Source organism: Saccostrea cucullata, unplaced genomic scaffold (assembly GCF_032062105.1).
Source record: "Saccostrea cucullata isolate Sc308-1 unplaced genomic scaffold, CSIRO_AGI_Scuc_v1 ctg1026, whole genome shotgun sequence".
In the NCBI taxonomy this organism is placed as follows: Eukaryota; Metazoa; Mollusca; class Bivalvia; order Ostreida; family Ostreidae; genus Saccostrea; species Saccostrea cuccullata.
In genome coordinates, this window is record NW_026938259.1 from 104,882 (window position 1) to 112,639 (window position 7,758).

General features: G+C 35.1%; 1 long non-coding RNA gene across 1 annotated transcript; it reads left to right on the forward strand.

Annotated features, from left to right (window-relative positions):
* The first annotated feature begins 828 nt into the window (after nucleotides 1–828).
* Nucleotides 829–7,151, forward strand: LOC134249857 (uncharacterized). The gene is made up of 3 exons (XR_009988377.1): nucleotides 829–1,139; nucleotides 3,924–4,143; nucleotides 6,864–7,151. It is a non-coding gene; the product is annotated as an uncharacterized LOC134249857 (long non-coding RNA).
* Nucleotides 7,152–7,758: the final 607 nt, after the last annotated feature.

Below are 7,758 nucleotides of genomic sequence, written 5' to 3' on the forward strand. Positions count from 1 at the left end.
AAGCTATGTGACGGCAATTTTTAGTATTTATTTTCCCATTAAATTTTGCTTCTTTTTGTGTAATAACTTTTGAACCGAGAATAATTTGGTAAGAAATATAAAACAAAAGTTGTGCATAATTACGAGAGCTTTCATATAAGATCAAGGAAAAGGGGCTGGCCCCTATAATTAGGGGTTAATAGTTCATACAAGTGTTTTTCTGAAAGCTAAAAATTTTGGTATATTATGAAAAAGTTTGACTGAAATAGTTTCAAACTGATTAAATCTTGTCGTTTGACATAAAGAGAAATAAGCTTCAAGCTATATATAATAGTTTTTTATAAAACAAATATGTGAGAAACGTTACAGGAACAAGTTGTCTACTATAAACCAAGCCTTGACTGGGCCTCTTGCATAGTTTTTGTTGATGCATCTGAAAGATATTGTTTTGATTCGGTGTTTCCCTGTTTTCTTTTTTAAATTAAATAATTAAATAATGTGATGATGTACACGGCAACAAGTAAAATCAAAATATTTCTGCATTAGTTAAGTGGAAGTCTTTTCGGGGCCTCTTGTTTGTAAACAACGCGCGGCATTGTGGGAAATGGGAAGGTACTAAAGACCTGATATACTACAAACCTTATTTGACCTGATTCAAAATCGTCAGTAAATATTCCAATCAAACGAATTTTTGTTTAGCATTATGAATGATAGTCATAAAGTATTTGGATAAGTCATTTGAAGTACTCAATATCGTCATTTAATCTAAAATAAAAACATCAGGTAAATATCAGGTCTTTCGTATATCCGGTTATTAGTGTGTCCCAAAAGTCGAAAACATGTTTACAAACTGAAAGTTGGAAATCAGGTGAAGTTGAGCATTTCTTACCACACAAGCCACAGGCCGTATGTAGACATGCACGCACATTTAATCTGCAGCTACGAAGTATTTTATCAATTATCTGGAGCATTATTTTCAGCAGAATTATCCGATTTATAAATTTTTGTGTGAATTGTTTACGAGGAAATTCCGACTGTTACATTAACAAGCTGAGCACTCTTGACTCTGGTTCGTGGTTCCCAGTGATAAATGTATCGAGTGATGAAAGATTCGACGATGACAATTTAAAGTTTGATTGGCGTGGACTATCGGAATGAAGGTAAGAAATTTATTTTACCTAAAATTTAAATTACTATGGCAGCTTAGAGCACTGATATTTTTAGAAATACACAGACACACCGATACATTATCTGTTTTAAGGCTCAGACGCTTTCTGTAAGCCTTTTAAAAATTCCAACAGCTTTATATTTTTTTTTAATATATTTTAGCATTTAATTTCAACAAGACTCACTTTCAAAACAAAAAAATCCAACACTCCACTATCCATCATAAGTATAAGTCACATTATCCAGCGATGGGGTATACGATGAGAAACCGATGTGTTTTTTTATGAGAATGGTGTGGTTGCCGGCCGGGCACTGAGTCTTTTTTTGCAAATCAGTGGGGTTGCCGGTAGGAAATAATTTGTAGTTAAAATTCAGCGATGTCTACAACAATGCCTTACATCGCTCCTCATCGGCAACCCATCATTAACACATCTTTCAAGGATCGGCCTATGTATGGCCGAGCATCGTGCAATATCTGTTGAATCTGATGTCATCGGGGAGTTTAGTGGTTTTAACAGATAACGACCGATCATTGTTTGATGTTCGACGAAACATTGGCCCGTGGTCGACCAATGTACGAACAATGTTCACCAATGTATGAGCGATGTAATATACATCGGCCGATTATCCTTGAACATCGTTTTATGATTAGCAATGCATTGATGGGCCTTTGTAAGACCGGTAAGCAACCACGCCATTTTTCCAATAAAACACATTGGTTGTCAATCGTATACCCCTCGCTGGATAATGTGACTGATACTTTAAATACTACTTGGCCGATGTTGACCGATGTTGAGGCATCGTTAACACCACGGATTACCACCGATTACCACTGGTCTACGGCTACCGGCCGGGAAATGTGACCAAGGCATTAGTGATACTCTTATAGACTGTTTCACGGTAACTGCGGTACTGTTCTTTTGCAGGGCAAAATGATATAGTTTGGTGAAATATGACATATAAGTAATTGTTAAATATATGTAATTCAATTATCTCTCAACAAAAACTTTGCCAAACGTTATTATTTTGCCCTGCAAAAGAGCAATACCTCAGTAACCATGGAGGGGTAATTCACACTACACTTATTATTTGTTGAATATACACTGTAACAATATGTTGACAGTGTGACTGTTAGGGTGAGGGCAGATACTTATTCAGTTTTAATTTAGATCGGGCTTGTCAAACCGCACTTGATATTTGGTGCATCGATGCTCTGTTCACATGAGGAGTTTAATTCAAATTAGTTTTATTAATTCGAATTAATTTACTGTGAATTAAATTACTTTGCATAAGCTCCATGTAAACACAAAGGGAAACTTATTCAAATTGAATTTTGAGGCATGTGTAATGGCAAAATTAATTCAAAGGCTACATGTTGGTGGTCAGCTTTAAGTACTTAAAAAACTTAATTGTGCTATTTTTGAGTGGATAGCTTTACTGACACTTGACTGTAGAAGTAAAATTTTTATTCGCATTTGTTTAAATTAATTTGCATTAGCTGTCATGTTAACACAGTTTGATTCCCATTAGTTTGATTCACATCAGTTTACTTTGCAATCATTTACTGCGAATTAAACTCTCCATGTGAACAGGGCACTAGACTTTGAAGTCACACGATGTCGTAGTGTAAGTTAGGCCTACATTACCAGTCTAAATCTTGAATAGTGCTGACTTTAATGAAGAATTTTTCCCCCCACTATTTATCTGCAATTTATCCATGAAATCAAGGTGAATTTATTTTTTGGAAACTTTTGATCAATTCTTGCAAAAATATAGCTTAAAGAATCAAAGCACTGTGGGTCCAAAGTTACTGCAAAAAAGAAATTGTGTGGATCAATAAGAAATTGATAATTTTCTCTTCGCCAAGGCATTGTCATGAGAGCTTGCACTATGAGCAGCGCTACATGCTGCTGTCTGTAATTGCTATAAATACAGTCTTCACAACAATTCTTTTTCAGCACATGCCCTTCGGGCATGTATACCGGTCATTTTAACCCAGCCCATTGAAATTTGTACATGCCCTACTCAAAATTCATTCATATAGCAGAGATATGATTGTGCAACAAAAAATAAGGTTTTTATATTAACTATAAGGACAGTGTTTCTGTTTTTAATTTCTCTCGATCTTTAGTTTAAATTGTTTCCAGAGTTTTAAATCAACCGTGGCCTGCCTGTCTGCCATTTTGGTATGCGTTTTTGACTGTTCACAACTTTTGACTCGCATGCTGGCCATTTGTTGGCCATTATAGCTGAATTGAATTCCATATGTAGGATCATGATCATCATGACAGCAGTCCACTGCACGTGGTATCTATAAACATTTTGTACTATGTAATTTAGCAAGAACCATCGAGAAAAAAAAATCGGTTAAATTAAACACTTTAATGATTACGATTGAAAATCATTTGACAGGTCGTAATGATAATGTAACGTAAGTTGAAGGTAGACTGGCAATTCAGATTAAGACATGACATAGCAAGTTTACACAAATAACTGGGGTACAACAGAAGAAATAACAAGTAAACATCGTGAATCAAAAGAAAATTCACACATGCCCTTTGGGCATGTAATTTGAGAATTTTCACATGCCCCCAGGCAAATTTACCAGGTCCCGGGCATGGGGCACCCAGGTTATTTCGAAGACTGTAAATAGCTGTTCAAACAAAGTCTTAAGTATCAAAATTTATTGACAAAAAAATGCACAATTGTTGCTCAGTTAAATCTCAAAAGAAATTTTCAAAAACAATTGTAATAATAGAAAGTTTGCTTATTTTTAGATGACTGCAGGAATGGTTTGTTTGATTATTGGCCTATCAAACATTTTCCAGTCATTTGATGATGCCACCAATTGGGATAGTAAGCTGCAAATATAGACTTGTACTCAGCACTTATTGCCTTTGAGAAGTAAGGGATCCTTTTGACACTGAATCTCGGTGTATGCGGTCTCATTGGAGTAACCTGTCTGAAGCATTTAGCAATGGGATTGGAACCTGTGATGTAAGAATCAGCTTCTTATTGGTACTTTGATTGGTAATGTTATTTGAGAATTTTCACTCCTTCACTCATTTAGAGGTGTTAATAAATACCGGTGAATAGTTTTTAGCTCGCCTGAGCTGAAGGCTCAAGTGAGCTTTTCTGATCACATTTTGTCCGTCGTCCGTCTGTCCATCTGTCTGTAAACTTTTCACATTTTTCGACTTCTTCTCAAGAACCACTGGGCCAATTTTGACAAAACTTGGTACAAAGCATCCTTGGGTGAAGGGGAATTTACCTTTTGTAAATTGTTAAATTGAAGGGACATATCCCCTCGCAAGGGGAGATGATCAAGAAAAGACCAAAATAGGGTTGGGTCATTAAAAAATCTTCTTCTCCAGAACCACTGGGCCAGAAAAGCTGAAACTTATGTGGAAGCAACCTAGGGTAGTGTAGATTCTAAATTGTTCAAATCATGACCCCCGGGGGTAGGGTGGGACCACAATGGGGAATCAAAGTTTTACATAGAAATATATAGGAAAAATCTTTGAAAATCTTCTTCTCAAGAACCACTAGGCCAGTAAAGCTGAAACTTATGTGAAAGCATCCTGGGGTAGAGTAGATTCTAAATTGTTCAAATCATGACTCCCTGGGGGTTGGGCACTGGGCCACAATGTGGGTTCAATGTTTTACATAGAAATATGTAGAAAAAAATCTGAAAATCAAAGCTGAAACTTATATGGAAGCATAGATTTCAAATTGTGTAAATTATGATCAGTGGGGTAGGGTGGGGTCACAATATGTATTACAAGAGGGAAATCTGGTAAAGAACTGAATGGCCAAAGCTTCTCAGGTGAGCGATGTGGCCCATGGGCCTCTTGTTATTTAGATCTTTATTTGGAACTCAGTGACATTGTCCTAACATATACTATGAGGTTTTAAAGGTCACATTCACTTCAAATGCTGGGTGCATGGTTAAGTAACATTACTGCATCATGTTTTTGTCTAAGTTTTGATACAGTGAATAATCAAAGTACTCAGAAGTACTGAAAGCTGGGATCATTTACAGGGTAATGAACAAAGACCGTGATGAGAGTTTAAAAACAAATTCAGACATTGAGAGGATATGTTATCCACAAAAATATCTCTATGGCATATATATAGTATTAAAAAGTTTTAAAATTAAATAAAATTATAGAATTTAACAGCATAAAATATTCATCACATGTATCGTTTGAGGCGGTTTCGGGGATTTATATACCAACAGAAGTAAATAAACACTAATGCAGCAAGATTAATTGAGGTCAAACGATTATGCACTGATGTGTCCTCAGCTGAGAATTTGCATCAAAGTGTACATCAAGTAATAAATGATGTTTACCGCATTTGTGTTAGACTGACAATACAACTTTTATTTATAGAATATGGCGCACACATCGATACCTGATGAAAACCTTTTGCATATTTTAAACAAATAATTAATCGAAGAAGACTGTAGAAAGTACATTATTATAATAATTTTTTTGACTATTTCAGATAACTTTGAAAATTTAATTCTGTAATCAGTGTTTGTATTGCCTCAAATTTGATTGCACAAATTTTGTATATTTTAGCGTGTAAATTTGATAAGCATCAGTTATGAAGCAGCATTTCCTGTTGAACTTCGTAGCAATGAGCCCGGCTAGAAATCAAGCTAAACTTCCCTTATATAAAGGGAATGCCCTACCACTAGGCTACCATAAATACAAAGATGTATTTTGGTTATATAGGAAAAAATGCTTTGGCAAACACTTACAATGAATAGAAGCTTATAGAAAATTGAATTTTATTCCTTGTCTTTTAAAAACATAAGGAAATCGAAATGAAAAAAAAATGATTTACATGTACCCTGGTACATGTACTTTTACAAAAAATCATGGCTAGCTGGTTATGAAAATTATGGTGTCCTGATAAGGCTAATTGTAAAAGTGCTTCAGCATCTTTAGGAAAAATGTGCTAATACAGTGTTCACAACACTGTCAGGCTAAGGCAACTTAAAATAACATACAGTTGTGCTGACACAAAATATGCTGCCATGCCAACACAGCTTTACACAATCTATTACATGTAATCTTGACTGTGTGGTGTAAAAGCCTGCTGCAACATTGTTACAATGCACAAGTACATTGTCATTGTGTTGTTATAAACACACTAGACCATCGTCATAAGTGTTGTAGCACATTTTTACTTCATGCTACCTAATACTTTGTCTTAAACTGGCCAGAATGTTGTCATAAACTTACTAGCATGGTGTTATAAATGAGCTAGAGCCACATTGTTACTTTGCGTTAGCTCTTTGTTCCTTATGCGATAGCATTTTGTCACCTCATTAGCACATTGTTCTTTATTGCTGTAACACCTTTACGAATGGTCTTATCCTGACACATAAAAAAATCATAACTGGATACCATCTTTTTGGCTAAGTAGTCGGTTAACAACTGTTTACCATTACCATTCCTAATAAATTTTGATATGAACAAGTAAAGTACATTTTCTTTATTTCAATTCATGAAAAACTAATGTTATTTTACAACATCCTCAAATGACTGCCTGTAAATCTATATTTTTTAATAATCATAGACTACCGGAAAATGTGACTGTATCTTTGAACTCAGTTTGATGGTTTATCTTATCTTATAACAGTGTATAAGTTGAACTTTTTAAAAAAAATTCAATAAAAAATTTCAATTTTTTTTTTTTGATAGGTGTGACTGTCATCAGAGTATTGAAATTTGATTCCAAGCATGATCATGATTTGCCAGAAGAGCATCTGTTGGGGGATGACAAGGAATAAACAGCATAATGAAATTGAAACATTCATGTGAAACAGTCTTTGTTTATGATATTGACTTTAAATATTCATATTTAAATTTTGATTTGAGAAACAGACATAAATCCACAAATATGAACAAATCAATTGCTTTCAGTTTTTCAAGAGAAATAGATTTTATTACAGAGTCTATCTTTAGTTTGGAATAAATATTCTTTTTAAGTATGTGTCAGATCTTGCATGTTAACATCTGTATTGAGGTCTTCCATTTCCAAGAGAAGACATACCAGTTCTAATAGTTAAGGTTATAAATGTGTGTAATTAAATATCTGTATTTTTACAGTATAATTGATTGATTGATTGTTTACTGTTTAACTCCCTCTCCAGAATATTTCACTTATATGGAGACATCACAATTGCCGATAAAGGGCTGCAAATTTAGGCCTATGCTTGGCACTTATGGCCTTTGAGTATGGAGACGTCACCATTGCCGGTAAAGGGCTGCAAATTTAGGCCTATGCTTGGCACTTACGGCCTTTGAACAGGGAGGGATCTTTATTGTGTAACACCTGCTGTGACACGGGGCCTCGGTTTATACGGTCTCATCCGAAGAACTGCCCCATTTAGTTGCCTTTTACGACAAGCAAGAGGGTACTGAGGACCTATTCTAACCCGGAAAGGTTTTTGCTATTTGAGTCAAAGAAATAAAGAATGGTAGCAAAGTTGACAATTGAAACATTTCACTTTCCGCTTATCGCTAAGAAGGAAGACTCACTCGTTGCTTTGCAACGAGCTTTGCTCTAGTTTTCTTTTTTTTCCTAGACGCCAAC